The sequence below is a fragment of the Camelus dromedarius genome, chromosome 10 (genome assembly GCF_036321535.1).
Source record: "Camelus dromedarius isolate mCamDro1 chromosome 10, mCamDro1.pat, whole genome shotgun sequence".
NCBI lineage: Eukaryota > Metazoa > Chordata > Mammalia > Artiodactyla > Camelidae > Camelus > Camelus dromedarius.
In genome coordinates, this window is record NC_087445.1 from 61985707 (window position 1) to 62006189 (window position 20483).

Genomic DNA, 20483 nt, shown 5'->3' on the forward strand with positions numbered 1-20483 from the left:
TTTGGATGATAAGCTTATCATGATATACCTGACTAGCTCTTAGGGCCTTCCTTGCTGGGCACATGCTGAGTGTTTTGAGGTGAATCAAAAGGAGACCCTGTCCTCCGTGCACGGTAGACGCTTGAAAGTAATCAGAGTGAAATGTAATATCTGTCTTGACAGAGGTGGGACTGGAGTAAGGATGACAGTTCGACTCATGGATATTAGGACAGAATTCTCAGGAGTGATCTGAGGAAGTGACAGGATGACTAGGTAGTGAAGGGGCATCCCTCATAGATGGCACAGTTTGGACAAAGACATATCATAGGGTATCTGGGGAACTCCAAGCAGAACATTATTACAGGAATGCAAGGAGAAGGTAAGAAGTCAAAGGCAATGAGACGAGGAAAGCAGTCATGGCTATTGTAGAACTTGCATGTTTAACAGATTTCTGTGAGTATTTTCCCCAAACCTTCCAACTGTTCCACTGCAAAAACAGGAGTTCTTTTACTGTGCAGGAACCAATTTAAGTGTGTTATCAGTTCTCCAAAGGATGTGGGTGATCTTATAGCTGAGGAATGAAGAGATGTCAACATTCTTTCCACCTAGCTTCCTTGGAACATTTTGTTGCCACATTTAGACATGAGAGAAGAAAAAAAAAATTCCCATTTTGTAGCAATCCCCAAAGAGAAATTAGTTCCAGCCTTATAACTTTAGCCTTGCACTTACTTGGGACAGTTTCCTTAGATGGTAGAAAAGTGGGGACCATGACAAACTCTCCTTGAGAAACTGTTTTAGAGCCCTGCAATATTAATAGTAGTCTTTCAAATGGCTTCCCTCCATAAAATCATAGAAATGCTGCTTTTTAATTCGTTTAGTTTTTATTTTTGTTTGGTCACAGGAGAAACATGGAAAACCATCCAAGGAGAAGTACAGAAAGCTGTGATAGAAAAATGAAGAGAGTTTCAAGAGCTGGGAAGAGGCAGTGATGGTCTTTGGCTCAAAGAACCAGGAGGACGATTGTGCAAGCCATCTTGGGCTCATGCTTGCGAATTTAGCTCCTCCTTAGATCAAACTCCTGGAAAATATTTAATTTTTGAAAACAAGTTGCAAGAAACTCATTCTTTCTGCCAGCAACTTAGAAAAACAAAATATTAAACTTTAGGGCTGGGAGGAATCTGAAAAGTCAGCCAGTCCAATCCCTCTCCCTGGGCAGATATGAAGAATGCGACCAAAGAAGCAGTTTGCTCAAGGTCAAACAGATTATGTCTTGCATTTCCAACCTGGGCTCTAAGAAAGACAGAATTCAACTGGAACTCTCTTGAAGTTCATGCAATATGGTAATTAAATTACCTATTTCCTCAAAACATAAACTGTCATTAAGTGACTTCTGAGAACGAAATGACAAGTGGTGGGGGTTGGGGACAGAGAAGCAGAGAGAAGAGGAGGAGGAAAATGGGTCAAAGTTGAATTTCCCACTTGTGTCGATTTAAAGTTATTCAAAGGAATTTTTCAAAATAACGGTAACTAAGACCCATCCCCATTAGAAAGTTAGAGACAGTCCCTGATTTGTTCATTTGAGAACAAACGCCAATGAAATCCTTCATCTGGCAAGGAGGGTGGTCTTGGATACCTCACACAACCTGTGGTGAGGAATTTTGCTTGGGATAACTGGCATGTTTATAGGAACTCTGAAACAATGAGGTCTTGGAATGTAGTCTAAACATGCAGAACAAAGATCTCACACTGGCATAGAAAACCAGTAATCTGGAGTCCAGAAGCTGGTGTTCTGCTCTGTGCTCTAAAACATGAGGTAAAGTCCTCAGACCCACAACCCCTCTTTAAAAGCTAGGAATTCTATCGGCAAGACGATGGAGTTGGCCTTGGAGAAGTTTTTAAACATCCTGCTGTTTTACATCATCACGCATTTATCCAAAGGATTCGCTCTGCCTGGAATATCATTCTTGTTCCCTCCTTCTTGAAAGTTGTCTCTCTCATTCTTCAGGCATTGCCCCTGCCCTCCCTACCCACCCTCTGTTCCAGCCTAAATCAAGAACTTCTCTTTGAGGCTTCCATACCACCTTGTGCTTATTATTATTATCTTTCTCACAACATTTAAAATATTCAAGACATTCCAAAAGCCATTATGACAGTAAGACTCATCCAATTAACTACCACCCAATTAAAAAAATGTTTTAAGTCCATTTTTGTCACAGGATGTTAAAAAATATTTTCTTGAAATTACCTTTGTAGCCAGTGCTCTCTATTCATTACCTACAAGGAAGTTTAGAACTGAAATGGAACTTTCTTGGAGTTCATGAAATATGGTAATTAAGGAACATTTCTTCAAATACAAATTGTCTTCCAGTGACTAAAGCATCAAAAAATTAAAATGAAGTAGTGGAGGAAAGGGCAGAGCAGGAGAGAAAGGAGAGATACCAGGGATAATATTTAATTCATTCTGAAATTATTAGCACCAAACCCCATGCCTGGTACATAGTAGACATGAAATGTGCATTTCTGAGAGTGACCTGAACTCCGGTCATAGTCAAGTTACCTAAAATAATGAAGTTATAATAAAGATCCAGTTTCCCAAAAGCCCAAGATAAAGATCAACCCTTCAAGTGTTCCTTTTCAATAACTTAAATGGACTCCTTTGCAACATCTCCATGCAAAGCCATGACATCACCGGCAGAGTGTGTGTCATTTATGTAAGCAACCTTTCAATCGCGCTGTTCCCAAACTGTAGCCAAAACAAGCGGTCTTATTCCCTGAGGCAGTAATGGCCAAGGCTTGGAAACCCTGAGTGTACACACATAAATCTCAAGGGGAAGAATCATGTTTAAACCTTTAGAGAACTTACACGTATTTAGATCTTCAAAGTTGTTTGGTTTTATGGTAAACAGGATAGGACCATCCAGAGAAATGTGAACATTTACGGAAGGAGATGTGCGTGTGTGTGTGCTTCATGAAAAGTGATCGCAGTCTTTGAAGTATCCAGACAGTTACAAAAGGAAATTCAGACACTCACAAGACTACTTCTCTAGATATGAGTCTCATCAGTGCAAAGCAGATTTTATGTCTGCCTATAGTCTGATGATCCTATTGAGAGAAACTCTGAAATCCATTACAGTCATGCAAAGACCCTTGCAGAGGAAAAAGCTCTGAGTTAGGCCTGGAAATATCTTTCTCACTCTCTCTCTCTCTATGTGTATATATAGAGAGAGGCTAGTTGACAGAGGTGTTACAAAAAGATATTACAGGATGGGATGGAGGATGGGATACGTTGTCTTGCGATAAGTGGGAAATACATATATGGAGAGAGAGAGAGAAAGAGTGATATTGAGAATCTGGTAAAGAACCACTGCAGAGGGTACAGCTAAAATAAAAGTGTGAGCCCCGACAATGCACGAGGTATTTAGGGAATCACGAAGAGCTTGTAATAAGCAAACTAAGTTGCCACAAGTGAGAAGGACACAGAGATACGCAGGGACCATAATACAAAGTTTGTTTGCTTGCAGAAATGTACCCTTCTACCTTTCAAGGACCCCATCCTTCCCCCTTTGTCCTCCATCCCATCCTGTAATACCTTATCATAATGCCTCTCTGTCAACTAGCCTCACTTCTGTATCTAGACTCTTCATCTGAGTTCCAGACCTGTATGTAAGATGGCTCACTTAACACTTCTGCTTGGCTATATCACAAGAATTTCAGGAACTGTATATGAAAAAGGGATCTCTTTCCCCACATCTCTCCCTGCCCGTGTCCTGCAGCAGCTTTCATCATGTTCCTCATCCCAGGAATTCTGCCCCCATTGACAGAGTGATTCAGGCCGGTACTCCATTTTCCACCTACCCCTACTCATTCTCTAGGTCCCAGTCCTAGTATCACTTCCTCAGGGGGACCTCCCTCTTTTTGCTGCACCAGATTGGGACCCATTCTCTTGTTATACACTCACCGAGTATGCTGAACTTCTCCTTCGTACCATTTAGCACAATTCAATAGTACATTTACTTGGGTGGCTACGCCTTTCACTTTTTAAGCCCCTTGAAGTGAGGATTGTATCTATTCTAGGCATTCCATCCCCACTGCCTAGGGTAGTGTTTGACTCATAGCATGCTCTGTGAATATAAATTGGACTTCTGAATAAATGAGTGAGTGACAGTTTACTAGTATTTCTCCTTCCTTAAGATGAGTCTTTCATGGGTATGATTTTTTGCTTTGGACATTACAAAGGTTAAAAATGCAGGCTTTGGGGTTCAATAGACAAGGATTCAAGTCTAATGCTACAACTAAAGTGATTGTAGTCAAATGGCTTCCTCTCATTAAATCTCATGTTCCACATTTGCGTCTGGGGGATAATAATACAGACATCATAAGGTGTTTTTTTTTTTTATGAAGATGAAATAAGAAGCATGTTAAATTCTTGAGAGTATTAGTGCATAGTTCATTAAATGTGAGCTATCATTCTGATTTTATTATTTATTTTGTTAGAAATCTCTTGACTCTCACCCAGTTCCACTGCGTTCTCGGTAAGAATGCAACTATATAACTTTACTGGCAAAAACTTTTAAAATAAAGAAAATGTACGAGTGGAAATAAAGTCAAACAGCAGAAGATACTCATCAAAATCTCTTCAGCAAGAAGTGAAGAGAGAAAACCTTTTCTGAAGCTGAAGACCTTGCTTTTTTAAAAAAAGCAAATAATGTGTTGAGAATGGAGAGTTCAAGGGACATAAATGATGTAACTTCTCCATGGTAACAACTCACACTTCCCCCATAACTCAAGACTCATTGAAATAAGATATTGGCCATTTAAGGGCTTATTTGTCTGGAAAAGATGTGCAAGAGGTCAAGCTCAATGTTATTTTGGGGGGCACGTTGCACTTGTTGAAATGCCATGTGCTATTGAAATTCTCAAAAGCCTTATCGGAGCTATCAGTCCATGTGAAGCCCCAGAACCAACCATAAACACAAGAGAGGTATTATTGTATTTAATATTTCTGAGCTGGCCCAAACCAGCTTTCATTCAAGATTCTTTTTTTTTCAATTTACATATAGCTAGTTACAATGTGTTAATTTATGATGTACAGCATCATTTTTCCATCAGATATATTCAAGATGGTTTTATGCTTCCACATATGGACTGCCCCAGTCTGAAAATAGAGTGAGGAGGAAATAAGAAACCCTTACTTAATCTTAAATCTCCTTTTAAAGAAGAACAGTTCAATCTAGAAATGGATCAAAGTAGAGAACAGGATGTACCATTTATTTAGCAAACACTTCATGCTCTGGGCTGGCTGGGAACATATTTCCTTATACTACATGTAAAAATCAACTAAAAATCTTAAACTTTTAGAGAAGAGGAATATATTTGTGATCTTGAGGGAAAAAGACACATAAATACAAATTAGAAAGGGAAGAATTGATAAAGCTAAGTACATTTTTAAAATTAAAATTCTCTGTTCATCAGAAGTCATCAGAGTGAAAATATAAGCCAGAAATTGGAAAAGGCATTTCTGACATTTAGTAACAATAAGAAAGTGTCAGTATCTAGGATATATAAAGTATAGAACATGCAACCACATATAAAAGTGAACAAAGATATGGACAGACATCATGAAAGCAAGAACACAAATAACCAATACACATTTGAAAACAAAATGCTCCTTCTCGTTAGTTATAAAGGAGATGCCCCCAAAAGTTGCATAAGATAACCATTCAACACTCTTGAGACTAGTGAAAACATAGTCTAACAATACTGAATGCTGTAAAGCGTATATAGCAACAGTGACTCTCATACCTGGCTGATGAAATGTGAATTAATCCAACACATCAAAAATAACTTGGCATTAGTTATGAAACTTAACCCTAAATTCAGCAACTGTATGCCTAGGAATATTACCTAGAGAAACTTCCACAGGTACCCCAGGAAACACTCTACAAGTATGATTCCAGCAACACTGACTTTACTAGCAGGACACTTGGAAAATAGCGAATTCCCATAATCAGCAGAATATAGACCTTGTAGTATGGTTATACACTAGAACACTCTACAGCAGAAAGAAAAGGAATGACCCACAGTGCAAAAAAATCAAGGTAGATTAATTTCAAGGCACAAAATTGATTGAGAGCACAAATTCATGAGGAAAATATATGTAGCAGGATTCCATTCATGTAAAGGTATAAAACAGGCGCAATAAACAGAAGGATATATTGATGGGAAACTGTTCAGGAAGTCAAGGAGTAGTTCACATAAAATTCAAAGTAGTGGTCCCCTCTGGAGGCTGGGAGAGGGGGAAGGGAAAGCACATGGGGAAGGGCACAAAGGCAGCTCCAAAGGTTCTGTAATGTTCTGTTCCTAAAGCGGGGTGGAGTAGACATCATTCTCTGTTTCCTTTTATCCACCTCTCTCTCTACACACATTAGATATATTTATACATATATGATACAGAATATTTTCTAAGAAAAATACATGCAAATTGACTAGGAGCTTGCCAGCAAATAGGGAAAAAAAAAAAAAAAAAAAGCTAAAGGAAAACCCAGAGAAAAACAGCATGGATAAAGGCAAAAAAACATGTTTGGATGGATGTTCTTTTGAAGGATGATACCTAATTCATGTATGTATCCTTGAGGCTGGAGAAAGTTTCAGAGTCAACTGAAAAGCAGGTGGAAGCATTGCTGGTCCGATAGGGGCCTCTTCGGGGGTAGTGAATTGGAGACGAGTCTCCTTGTCTTGTTTTCCTTTCCCCAGGTATCTAGGCACGTGTTAGGTGCAATTTACATTTTGCTTTCAGGGAAAAGGGAACATCCTAAGATGGGTTGGAAGTGGGCTGTGGTCCCAGGAGCTGTAGCTTGTTTAGGGGAAGAACATTCAGCAAGATAAAGAACCCAAGAACGCCTGGCTCAGGTTGGCACTAATGTGTCGCCAGCGCTGACTGCAATGCTTGGCACGTGGTTATGCTCAATAAATATTTGGGGGAATGAATGAATGAATGGAGCCATTGACAATGAGGAGTCCCGGGAACTTGTCTCCTTTGTTAATGTTGCCTTGTTCTTTTTCCTTTTTTTGGCTGTTCTTACTGTGGCTAGAGAAACTTTATAACTTTTTCCCCTTTCCTTTTCAGTAGCCGGTGGGGGTGGAAAGACTTGAAGAGGTCCAAGACAAACTGTGAACGGCCTTGATTTCCAACGGTCCTTGCAGAGTGCTGACAGATGTCTGACATAGGAGTGAGATTGGAGATGCTGCCAGTGGGGCCAGGAGCCAACCTCCTTCTCTGAGATCTCCATAGATGGTGGTGGACCAGGCGCTGCTGCATGCACACTTGGTGCTTTTTCTCTCCTCCTCTTTACTCCTCATTTCTCCAGCTCACATCTCCTTCTATCTCCTACCTGATCATTCTCTTTTGCTTATGCTTCTTAAAGGAGCCCTTTATGTGCCTTTGCTCTGGTTGATTTCATCTTGTACTCTCTGGACCATTATTTTTCTTCATGGCCAAGAGGATACACAAGAAACTGGGGACATGGATAAGGAGACATAACCTGGTTATAAATTTCATGCTTTGGAGAGTTCCATGTTTCCTCCCATAGTGTAATCTCTCTAGATTTAGCTTCTCGTTTTTGAATTTTACTATAATTTTTCTTTAACAGAAATATAATGCAAATTCACTCTAAATGAAATTCAGAGAGACATAGAAGAGAAAAAAAAACTGCAAATCATTCAGAGATAACAGTTGCTCCATGTATTTAGGGGAATATTATCCTAGTCTCTCTTTGCTTGATTTTTTATTAATTTTTCTATGGGAAGCTAAGGGCACCGTTCATTTAATGGTCTTCCTTTCCAGATTATAACAAACATTGGGAAGAAGCAAAAGAAGTAAAAGGTGGAGCCGATGGTAATAGAGACTTAATAATTTTTAACTTCGGCTCCTTTAGAAGGCAGGATTGGAGAACGTGTCTGAGATCTGATGTCAAATAAGGGGTCCTCCTATAACCTACCCACCAAACCTATGCCCTCAGAATTACTGTGGGGGGAATTCCACCTGATGGGACTCACGTAGTTAGCTGCATGGAAAAAAGGATCTGCCTCACAAAGAATGGACAGCTGAGCAAATGGGTGAATGGTGGTACTTTGGGCTCATCTTTATAAGGCTGACCCTGAGGCCATCTCCAGGTGTTCTCAGACTTGAAAACAGGTAAACCAAAGAGGAACCCAAGTTCTTCTTTCAAATCTATGAGAAAGAGAAAGGTGACTACTTTTCCCCAAAGTTTGGTACAAAACAGCCTCTCCCACCAGTACAAATTTCAGTTTGTATCAGGAAGGATCAAGTCAGGAAAACAGAAACCATACTAAGCATCTTAATAGAGAAATTTTAATAGAGGGAATAGGACAAATAAAAAGGTAAAGAAAACAAGAGAATACATGAGGTAACAACAACAACAAAATAAATGTAGGAAGCAGGTACAAGGGTTGGGGGAACAAGAGAAGAGGCTGAGACTGGCCAGTCCTAAGAGCACAGAGACGCCGTCCTGTGGGCTCTCACCAGCAGGTGCTGGGATGTCAGGAGCTTGGAGAAGGAGCTTTAAGAGCCATGACTTAGCTAAGAACAGAGCCTGGCTGGAGCCGGTCTTTCTCAGGGTGCACGATGACACTGGCTCTGAGCGTGTGGGGGAAAAATCTGGACTCTACAACTAACTGCCGTGACTTGGGTGAGGGGTCACTGCTAGAGCTAGGCTAATAAGAAAAGTAAGTAGTCCAGAAGGAGTAAGTGCCTTAACCTCCCCAGACCCAGGATGTTTCTAGAGCCTAACGGGAAGAGAAGTGGCAAAAGAGAGAGATGGCTTGCAAAGCCCATACCCCAGACTCACAGTTCAGAGTGTAGAGAGGTGGTTCTGGAGCTCAGACTCAATGAAAAATTTAGATGCAGCAAAATGGACCAAGGGCAGTGTTGTAGCCACTCGGCAGAGAGAGGATGGAACCCCTACAAACTTTGGTTCCCGTGAAAAGATTTCTTCATCACAGAAATACGTTTTCTGGGGAGGACAGGGCAAGATCCCAGACTGATTTCAAAATAAACTTGAGGGTTCAGAAAAAGGTAACTGGCTTGGGGTGCTTAAGGTGACCAATGGGTAGGCTGGTGTGAAGGTTCCCATACTTTCAAGAAGTGTGGACAGGGGCTTGCATGGTTTGAATCTATTACTGGTCCCAAAGGAGGGTGCATCAGTCTTTCTTATCAGCTTGCTCAGATGTGGGGCAGAAAGAAAAAAGGGAAGATGGAGGCTTAAAAGCCATCAGCAGCCAAACATCAACAGTGGAGTCAGACTCTTCATTAAACTCCGAAGACAGAATGAAAAGGCTGAAAGCACTCCTGTTGGCATTCTCTAGGGGGAGAACATTGATGAGCCTGTGGTGGGATGGGGGAAAGGGAAGAGTCTGCCTTTCAGTACCCAACCTGAGTTCTAGTTGGCATTGCATCTAGGGACTTCCACATCTTACTAAATAGTATATTCTGAACATCTTACCAGGTTATTCACCACTTTTATACAACAGTTTCTGATAGCTGCATGCTATCCTCTCTTTGGATATTTGGATAAACTATGCTTTATATTATACCGGTTCTTAACTGACGGACATTTAGGTTGTTTCTGGATTTCCTTATATTTTGGAAATACGTATTTTAGGCCGAGGAGTCACTGCTCCAGTCCCCAAGGATTCACTGAGCCCTTATTAGGTGCTTGGTGCAGAATATAAAAACAAAAGCAACCTCTGCTCTTCAGACAGAGCTGACCCCACAAAAAAAGGACTGTACTGTTATTGCCCGAGGCAGATGAAGATAATCAGAGAAAGCATTTTCTCTTTTATTTCTTTTCAAGTAAGTGATAAATCATGAATATGTTCTCATTCAAAAATACTTAACTCTATTAAAATACACAGGTGAAAAAGTGGAAATATCACCTTATGCTTGCAACAATGAGTATCTGTCCTTCTAGGTTTTTTTAGTGCTTGTGAAAAAAGTACACACACATACACATATAGACACAGAACACAGAGTATGTGTTCCTATAATTTGGAGATTCTTTGGATATAAGTGTGACCAGAAAATAGAAAAATAGAAAGATAGATGCATAAATTATACACAGTTCTAGCATTTCAAATTTTTTCAGTTAATATTATATCTTAGAAAAATGTTCTATTCTTTGTAAAGTTTGCACTGTTCCTACAGGAAGAATCCTTGCAGATTAATGTAACCTTTTCTCCACTATTAGACATTCAATTTTCCCATTTTTAATAATTGCAAAAATGCTACAATATGAGCATTTTTATACACATATCTGTATGCAAATATGAAAATTAATCTGCACATAGTATCCTAAAAATAAAATTGTTGGATAAAAGGACAGATGCAAGTTAAGTTTTCTACAGATCCTTCCTCTCAAAAAGAGCACTGATTTAAATTCTCTGCAAGTGTTCCCCTCTCAGCATTATCTTGCCATGATTGGTTATTTTTTATATTTTTAAATATTGCCATTCTAATTGGGTAAATATCTCATTGTGCTGTTGTAATTCTAGCTCTTTAAACACATAGACTTTTCAGTGTTAAACATCATATATATGCTATCTGTTTATAAGAAGACTTGATGCTTAAGGTGTAGAATAACAGTATTTTGTTTCTTTGACCTTCATGATAAATCAAGCAGAAGCTCTTTACCACTTTTTAAAGTAACATTTTGCTTCCAGAAATAAAAAGTTAATGGTTTGAATATCTTTTCAAAAGAATTATTTATAAAACCTGAGAGCAGTTTTTAACTTATCAGATATAACACACAACTTCATCACAAATCATTTTGAATATTTTCCGTGAAGACAGGTTTACAAGGGAGTGTGGTTGATTTTTAAGTTATTGAATAGACATCTAAGATGGATTGGGACAAACCAGGTTGGGTTTTTATATCAGCTGAGTGTCTCTACTTTCTAATCCCATTTCTTTTTGGTCTTTAAGGCAGATTGATGCACATCGTCTGCCTTGTCGATCTTCTTCCCCGAGATGTTGTGATTTTTTTTCCAGATGAAGTTTGCACTTCCTATTACAGACTTTTGTAGGATCTTGACTTCCTTAATAGGACATTGCACTTGGGTCATAATTTCTTTCATTTCTGTTGCCTCTGCTAGACCGTAAGCCAGAGCCATGTCTGATTTGTTCAACACTGTGTCCCCAGCACCTAGTACAAGGTGTGGTGCACACTGTCAACTCTCCAACCTGTGATGAGTCATTTGCCTTTGTGAAATGAAGCACAACTCTCCTTTCTGCAAAAGTGTTGAGGACCATTGAGATGTTGCACATATTCAAAAGTACAGCAAAACTCCATCCACAGTGTGGTGAGAAGCGTGATTTCGAGGTAACTCACTTTTACATTCATGTAACGTAGCTGTCACTGGGATCTCCTGTCTGAACCCCATCCTTCCTCCTCCCTGATTCCATGAGCTGTGCACTTCCATGGAAGTCAAAGGCTTAATCAAGTATTCAACAGACACTCAGCTCACTTCTCAGGGCTTTTCTGCCTCCTGAGCGCCTTCTTTTTCTGGTTCCTGATTCTCTGATAACATGCACAATGGCAGGCTTGGTGAGAAACATAGCCCTGTCTTTAGGTTCCATAAAACCCCATTCACACAAGACAGCCGTTGACTCAGCAGTTTAGAGTTAGAGTTCATATCAGAGTAGTTCAAGCAGTGAAATGAAATACAGCAGTATGCTTGTTTTAAAAATCTTCTACACCAGCAAAGACTTCCCCTCATCTTTCCTGAACTTCCTTCACTCTCTTATCTTCCCCTTCTTCAAAGAACTAGAAATCCACTCCTCTCCCATTCTTATGAAGAGCTACTTTGCCTTTTTTCTACTGCAATCAGCCAAGATCGAGGTCCTTGAGACCTCAATTTCTACCACAGTCACGTATCAAAGAACTTTTGCCCAATAAAAGGCAATTTACTCCCAAAGAGGAAACTGGTGCTGGTTGTTAAAACAATAATATTTTGTTGTACTAGTTACATTTACATCTATTACAGTTAAAATCTGGGAACATTTTACACATGTGAATTTCAGTTTGAATTTTTTGTAAACTAAAGAGCTGCATAGTAATTATTTCTCTCTCCTTTCATAAACCATCGGGCATGCCCATGTTACCAATTCAGAGAAAGAAGAGCTGGTTTCTCTTTACCATTTCAGAACCTGGATCATGGATAAGACCCAGAAAAACCATGCCTTTAATGCCACAGTAATTTTTGATAAGGGTGGGTTCAGAAGCGTTCTGCCAAGAATTGCAAAAAAAGCATGAAATAATGCAAGTGCAAAAGTCATTAATTTTCAGACCAGTAGGGGCTGTTTGGAATTTAAAAAAAAAGATGATATGAATTATTTCATAACAAATTTACGAGATAGGCCCCCTGAGCACACCAGAGCAAGGATAACTCAGAACAACTTAGCTGTCACTCCTGAACAATTGAAATAGGTGATTCAGGACAAGGTTTGTCTAAAAAAAAAAAGTTTTTTCACATTCCACTGAATTACAACATACATAAGGAAAAGTACACAAATCACAAGTGCATGTCTCCATAAATTTTCACAAGTGGAACACACATGTGTAACCAGCAGCCAAATGAGAAACAGAACATTGCCATCTACACAGAAGCGTTCCTCTTTTGCCCCTCCAGGACCTCCACCAGGACAGCCACCCTCCTCACTTTTGATACCACAGCTTCCAAGAGATTCATTTCGTCTGTTGTTGAACTTTATATTGATGGAATCAGCTAGCATGCACTTTTGGGGGGTCTGGCTTCCTTAGCTCAGCGTTATGTTTGGGAGATTTCTTTCTGCTACTGTTACTTACTATTAACATTATTATTAATTGGTATTATTAACTGCATACTATAAATAGTATTTATTGAATTGCAACGTTGAACTCCTTCTGTTGGAATGTATTTATTTTATTCTTTTTTCCTATTGTTTGCATTTTTTCTCTTTATATTTAGAAAAAATAAATTTAAAGACCCACAGAAAACACAAATTATCTGTAATCCCAACACACACACACACACACACACAATCTGTGCTGTCCAGGGAGTGGGACTGATTTCAGTTATGGTAGATCCTATTGGGTAAAAGTCTTAAACAGTTTCCTTCTCCCTCCTCTTGTTTTTCGCCTCCCTCTTCCTTCCCCTCCTCCTCTTCCTCCTTCTTTCTTTCTTTCTTTCTTCCCTCACCTCGCCACACACACACACACACACACCATCCTTGGGACAATCTCTGTTCAGTGAGATCCAGTATTTTTCCTGGCCCAACCTAGATCTCCCTGTAGTTGTGTAAGTGGAATCCGAAAGAATGACATGCGTTCTTCTCCCACCAGGACCTTATAGATTGAAGGATGATTTTACCATAGGAAGGGGGATGCTATTACCAGACAAAGAGGGTTGTACAAACTGGGTAGGAGAAAAATATGGACATCATAGTACAGTATGTTCAGTGCACATTATACCTCCTGTGTAGATGATGTCTTAGTTTATGTTCATACAATAATAACCCAAAGAGCTAAGAACAAAGACTTTGTCAGGTTCACACCTGATGTCTAGATCTAAGGAACGTCTCTTGTCTGATGCAAATACCTCTTTAGCAGGATTTACAGAAAGCCTGGCATGCTCCCATTTGGTTGGCTAGGAAGTCAAGTATGGCCCCATTATATCCATAGAGAGAGGAGAAATGAGCTGTGTGCTGCTGGATCAAAGCCCAAGAGGAATAGTCAACCCGGGGTCACTCCTCCGGCACTGATAGTAAAGGAGGCTCAATACATGAATAATCTCTTTATTGTACCTCTGGAAACTGATGTGCCAGCACAGAGGGAGCCTGGGCTTGTCTTGAATCCAGGCTTCTCAGCTGGCAGTCATGGTAACTGCACACGTGTCTGATTTCCCTGTCTCACTAGACCTGGCTGTCTAAGAGATGGATGAAGGTGGGGTGAGAAGGATAAATAATCAGGGTTTCTCTGGTATCACCAATTTTGGTAGCAGATATCCCTCAATTAGCACAGTTGTTGTGTGGGCTGCTACTTGTCCACATTTCCAGAAAACCAGGTTAAGTGTTGGATTTTGATGTGCATCTTTTGGATGCAGAGAACTGGTCACACGTAGAACCCTTTAATACAGCAGGTTTTTGGTACTGCCTTGGAGACTTATGTCACTGTTTCCTAGACATCGATAGTAGAAGATCAATATGGAACGAAGGCCCCTGATGCTGTGTTAATTTTAAGAATTGTGGGCTCATATTATATTTAAAGGATGGGGAATCCCTCATTCATTCACAAATTTAATGCAATAAATGGACAGATAGAATGATGGTTAATTTTATCAGTCAATTTGGCTAGGCCACAGTATGCAGATATTTGATCAAACATTACTCTAGATATTTTTATGAAGGTATTTTTAGATGAGATTAATATTTAAATCAGTACTTTGAGTAAAGCAGATTACCCTCCTTCATGTAGGTGGGCCTCATCTAATCAATTGGAGACCTTAAGGAAAAAGACTGCCCCTTCCCAAAGCAGAGAGAAATCTGCCAGCAGGTTGCCTTTGGACTGGAGCTTCACCAACAGCTTTTCCCTGGGTCTCTAGCCTGCCAGCCTACTCTTCAGATTTTAGACTTTGTCAGCCACCACAATGGCATAAGCTGGTTCCTTAAAATCAATCAATCAATCAATCACGCACACGTGTGTGCTCTCTCTCTCCATCATACTGGTTCTACTTCTCTGGAGAACCCTGACAGGGAGAGACAGACAGACAGACAAAGCCTCCTACTCAGCACTCATTGAAGAAGCCCATGAGAAACATTTCATCTCGTCTTTAGAACAGGCCTCAGCATTGGGTACTGCCGTTAGTCTAATGTAACAGACAAGAAGCTGGAGTTAGAAAAGGTAAAGCCCTTGCCCAAGGTCTTACCCAAGGCTAGTGCAGACTTGCATTCTCACTATGGGGTTTGTGCCTCCACATTTTAAGCTCACTCTTCTACAGTGTCCCCTTGTCTTTGAGGGTCCCAACACATCTTCAGCTCTCATTCATTCTCCTGACCACCCTGCTTGCTCTCTCCAAAGGCTTTCAGAACAACTCTGTTCATACCATGGGCATTCTTCCCAGTTGCAACTCTGGCCTGGAGTCTGTTCACACAGCCTGGTGCTAATAGAGATCCCAGAAGCTCCTGGCTTCACTGACAACATCAGAGGCAAAAGAATGCAAAACAGAAGCAGGGAACACTTTTCAAAGGAAAATGGGCTCCTTTCTTGAGTAGACCTTGCTTGACCCCTTGAGCAAGGGCAGAATGTGGGAATATGGCTATGAGAGACAGAACAGAGGAGCCCCAAGCCACCACGGAAACATAGGCATGTGTTATACCAGAACATTGTTACATTTCTCCTCACCCCCCACTTCAAATTCTTGCAAGTCTTCTGCACTAGTTTGTTTAGTCATTCATTTACATATTCATTTGATCAATATATATTTTTTGAACATGCATAATTATCAAACACCACACTTGATGCTGGAGAGAAAACGGAGAATAAGATAACCCTTTGTACTAGTTGCTAGAGTCTATTTCCCTGATGGAAAAGACAGGCCAACAGCCAGGCAATTCTGAAACATGGTGACAGGTGCTGTGGAAGAAGTAAGTGTGCGATGAAAGCTCAGGAAGGACACAGAAGCAAACCCCATCTGATCAGTCAGGGAAGGATTTCTGGAGGAGGTGACATGTTAGCCAAGCCCTGAGCAAATAATGGGAATTCTTTAGTAATGGGGACGGGAATGGAAATGGAAAGAATTGTTTTTTGGATGAAGAGAAAAGGCTGAGGCTGTGCTAAGATTGGAGGGCTGGATTTAAGAGTGCCCATGATAGCTGCAAATAATTCAGTCATTCACTGTGACTTAGATAGCAGGAGAAGGTGGCATGGGGTGAGGATGAGGAGATGAAGCAGGGGGGGTATTGCCTGAAGGCAGATGCTGTAACAAAGCTGGGTTAAAGAAAGCAATAAGGAGAAGAGAGGGGAGATGATGGAAAGCCTGAGCAGGGCACCATCCACTTTTCTCACCTGCGGCTGCTGGGTGAGTCCAGGCTCTGTCCCTCTCTAATGGGCATCTTGTGTTCTGGAGCGCACGCTCCTCCCCATCAAAGGAGAAGAGCCCTGCCCTATGTACCTCTTGGATAATGATGGGGAGCAAATCAATAGCAACAGGGAAATGACAGTGCAATCTCGACCCCTTTCCTTTCAGGTCTCCACCTCAGGATGGAGATACTAACCCATGCCCCACATTCTGGGAGGTTTTATTCCAGAAGCCAAGAGGTTCTTTCTCTGACAGTGTTTCCCACAGTCTGGAAGATAACCTCTGACTCTTTAACCCACTGAGCAAGGCCAGTGGCCTCTTCTGTTCATTCTGCTCATGAACCCCATCCTCTGGCCATACAGAATTCCAAACCTGTTATGCCAATATCAAAACAAAGTGAACAAACAAAATAAAATGCACCCTCTCCTTGTCTGTAAATTTGATCCCCCCAGCAATGCAAGGTTAATTGAGAAGACTTGAGCTTGGATATGATTTTCGGCATCTATGCTTTTGCATAGATGGGAAGGTTTTTCCCGCTGCCCAAACTTCCCCTTTCGAACATTCTCCTGAGTCCACCTGCACTCATTTTCAGGTCTTTCTCCTTGGGAAGGCTTTTCTGAAATGTGGTGCAGTCAGAGTTGGTATCCCTCCTCTATATGTCCACGGCAAACTGCATCTTCAATATCATTTTAACCTCTACGACTTGTTTCTTGCACTGAGTAAAAAATGGTCACATGTGTTTTATATCTTTAATTAATCTCTCAGAGTCCCATTTGCTTCATTGCTGTGTATCACTCTATTATTTCATTATTATACAGTAACAATTTTGTAGAAAACCCTCTCCCAAAAAAACTGTTAAAGATAAACAAGCAACAAACAAAACTTGGGCTTATAAAATCCAGAGTCAAGCCAGTTTAACTTGTAAAATAAAGTAAGAGGAGTGGCATCAAATGCAAACATTTTTGCCATTTCTTTTAAAGCTGCCAAATCTATCCCTCCGGAAGTCTCTAAGCCCCACTCTGACATGCCACGCTGGCTCATTTTTCCACAAAGCCTCCCTTGTCCAATCGCTATGCCACCTGCTATGATTCTTCAAGGGAGGACACGCTCACATCCTCTGAACTAAGCTGGGCTAAGGGTCCCACGGTTGAGCTCTTCATTTGAAAGCCCTCACGTTCAGTTCTTTCGAGCACATACCCAGCCTTTCTCAGGTTATCAGCTGCATGTAAAAACTCCTATCAAACTGATTATGGAATCTGACCTGTCACCAACTTAGAATCCCTGTGCCCTTCTCTTCCTGGGAATCAACTTAAAAGGTTGGCAGATTTTTCATGCATGTGGGATTGGATTGTTCTTCCTTTGTATGATGAAGTTCCAAGAGATGTGCCTTTAGTTTCTACCTCCCTTTTGGGAGATTCTAACCTCAGTGACTCAAGAGTGCTGACCTTTCGTGAAACCCATCAAGTGATTCCAACGTATCTATGTGTGCATCCGTATCTCCAAGGTACCCTACTATGCTCGTGCCCCCTTTAAAGAGAGACTACGCTTGATGAATTGAAAGTGGATTCCTGGCAGGTACCTTACTTAGGAAGAGAAAGAAAAACAAAAATAATCTCTGGCATGTATCCCGCCACAATTAAATTTATGATTCTCGATTGCAGTTATCTGGTTTCTAGTGCCACTAGACTGTGGAACTGTATCTCATGGACAGCCATGAAGCATTACTTCTCATTTCTATTCATTCTCACAGTTTCTAATCTAGATCCTGAAGCAGAGTTGGACTCCAGTCATTTACTTCTTATTTAATGAAAGGAAGAAGAACAAATGAACGCACTGACTTCCTCCTAGAGTCCTTTCTGGGTACCTATTCAAAATGAGAAAGATTCTTCACATGTGGCTACTAGAATTATATTTCTGAAGAAGACGTTTGAGTCTTTTTGGACTTTAATAAGCCCACTTTCATGTTGCCTGGATTCCTGGTTGTCTTCTGTGGAGAAGCAATAAACCCAGAATTGTCTAGTAACAGTGCAAATGGAAGTACTATGTCAAATATGAAAAGACCTCTACGAAGTCCCAGGATGGAAAGACCCACCATGAAGAAAAGCTGAAGTTTCGTCTTTGATAACACCAGATATAAGTGATACCCAAACCTCTCACACGTATGTACCTGCTTGTCAACAAGTGAGTTCGTGTGAACGTGGTGTCCACTGGGTTCTGCTGCCAACTCACTGGATGCCCTTGAATAAATCTCCCTTTCTTTGGGCCTCAGTCTCCCCTTCTCCACCAACCAGGGGCATGGATATATTATCTCCATGCTCACTTGGAAAATTATATCCCTGTTTACCCAATTCCTTGAAGTTCTTCTGGGCTACATGCTTATAAATAGGGGTGACATCATTCCGGCTCACGGGTCCCTACCTTCACCATTTACCCTCAGATGACAACTTGGCCAGGGAAGACTTACCCAACATACGCTAGCATGTTGTATCCCCAGAGAAATGCAGTTATCTGACAGCGGGTACTTGGAGTTTTCAAATTTCTGAATCACAGCTATTTACTGCTCCCTGGTGGTTCAACAAGGCTTCTGCAGATGCCCAAAGAAAGTCTCTCTCTGAAAGGTAGACCCCACTCTTTTCCTATTGGAAGGCTTAATGAACAAAACACGCCGCATGCCAACACAATTCCTGCTACCGAATAGCTGTTGAATAAATGCACATTCACTTGTCCCTTCCAAAAGAAACTGGCTTCAGACTGTTGTGTTTAGAAGATCCTTTAAAAATATTATAGTTGTACAACAAGAATTTAGAGCATATAATATTTTTTTTAAAATGGTAAATAGTGGATATTTATTAAATAATACCAGGAAATTAAAATTGATTAAGGCAGAGAGGCAAAGTAATTCTGAAAAAAAAAGAGTATTCATATATTCATTCCTTTTTTATTCATAGTTCATGGAGGTGATAGGAATAAGGAAAGTTTAACACTTATTAACTTCTATACGCCCCAGGTTTTATAAGTTTTATTACATTTGATGCACAGAAAAGCCTCATGATGTAGGAGTTAGCAGCCTTATTCTACACAGGAGGGAACTGAGGCTCAGAGAGGCAAATAACTATCTGAATGCCCACTATTAACACATGGCCAGCATCTAGAATTTAATCTAAGTCTGTGCTGCTCCAAACCATGGTTTCCCCAATACATCACCCAGACTCCTACAGGTTTTACAATTATTTCATCCTTCTATTGCTTTCACAGATGGAGAAACTGTGACTCAGAGAGAGATGCTACACCAGTGGTGCACTGGTCAGGGTTTAACAACCAGCTCAGGGTGCTGGTGGTGTCAGTCTAGTTTATACAGTATTTGCTAATTTATGTGGTCTATTTTATTAAATATGGAGTTGGGAAGAAAAGTGCACCATCGAGCACATCACTAGTCTCATGTCTTACGGAGACATCTCACAGTCTGTGTTGAGTACCAGTGTGTCCCAGGCTGAGGTAAACAAGAGCTGAAGTCCCTGGGTCCAACACCAGCCCGGCTCTGCTCTCTGGTCTGGACTATACAACTGGATAAGTGCTCATGTCACCCCAGTAATGGTCTCCCCAACTGGCCGTGTTGTTCTCCGATTCCTCCCTATTCCTACTGACTCTGGTTTCCTGAGAGGAGGAGATTAATTACCAAGGTGAAGTAGCAAGACAGTCATGAGGTTGAAACGAGTGGCCATCAATCTGGAGGGATACCCGTCAGTGCAGAGAAGAGATACCCGCCCTTACGGTGTGGCTCCAGTCAGCCCCAGCCAGATAACTGCAATATATGCTTTACCCCAGTGGACTGTATGCTCCGTGGAAGCGGAATTTTGTTGTCTTTATTATATGTTGCATCCCCAGCACAGAGAACAATGGACGGCTCCACTCTAGACACTGAATCATGCTTGCTGAATGACTCTATCTCTAGCCATTCTGTTGAAAATTCACCATAAGGTGAGTTCCTTACTACGCTGTGATGTTGCGTAGATCAACTGAACTCCCTGGAAAGCAGTTTTTCTATCTTTAAAAATGAAGACAATACTAGCTACTCTGAGGGTGTGTTGTAGAATTGAAATAATACACTGCATATCAAGTACTAGGTCCACAATCAACAATCGACAAAGAGAAATTGTTGTTGTTGTTGTTGTTGTTATTATTATTCAGACTTAAAATTTTTTAAGATCTCCATAATATAAAGGAGGGTCTCTGAGAAAAGTAGATACTCATCATAATACCTTATATACATTGGGTGGAAAATTTTTCATCCTGTATCTCAGTCGATACCCATAACCTCTCTCTAGTATGATAGGGATCAAATATTCCTTTACAGACGAAAAAAATGAGACCTG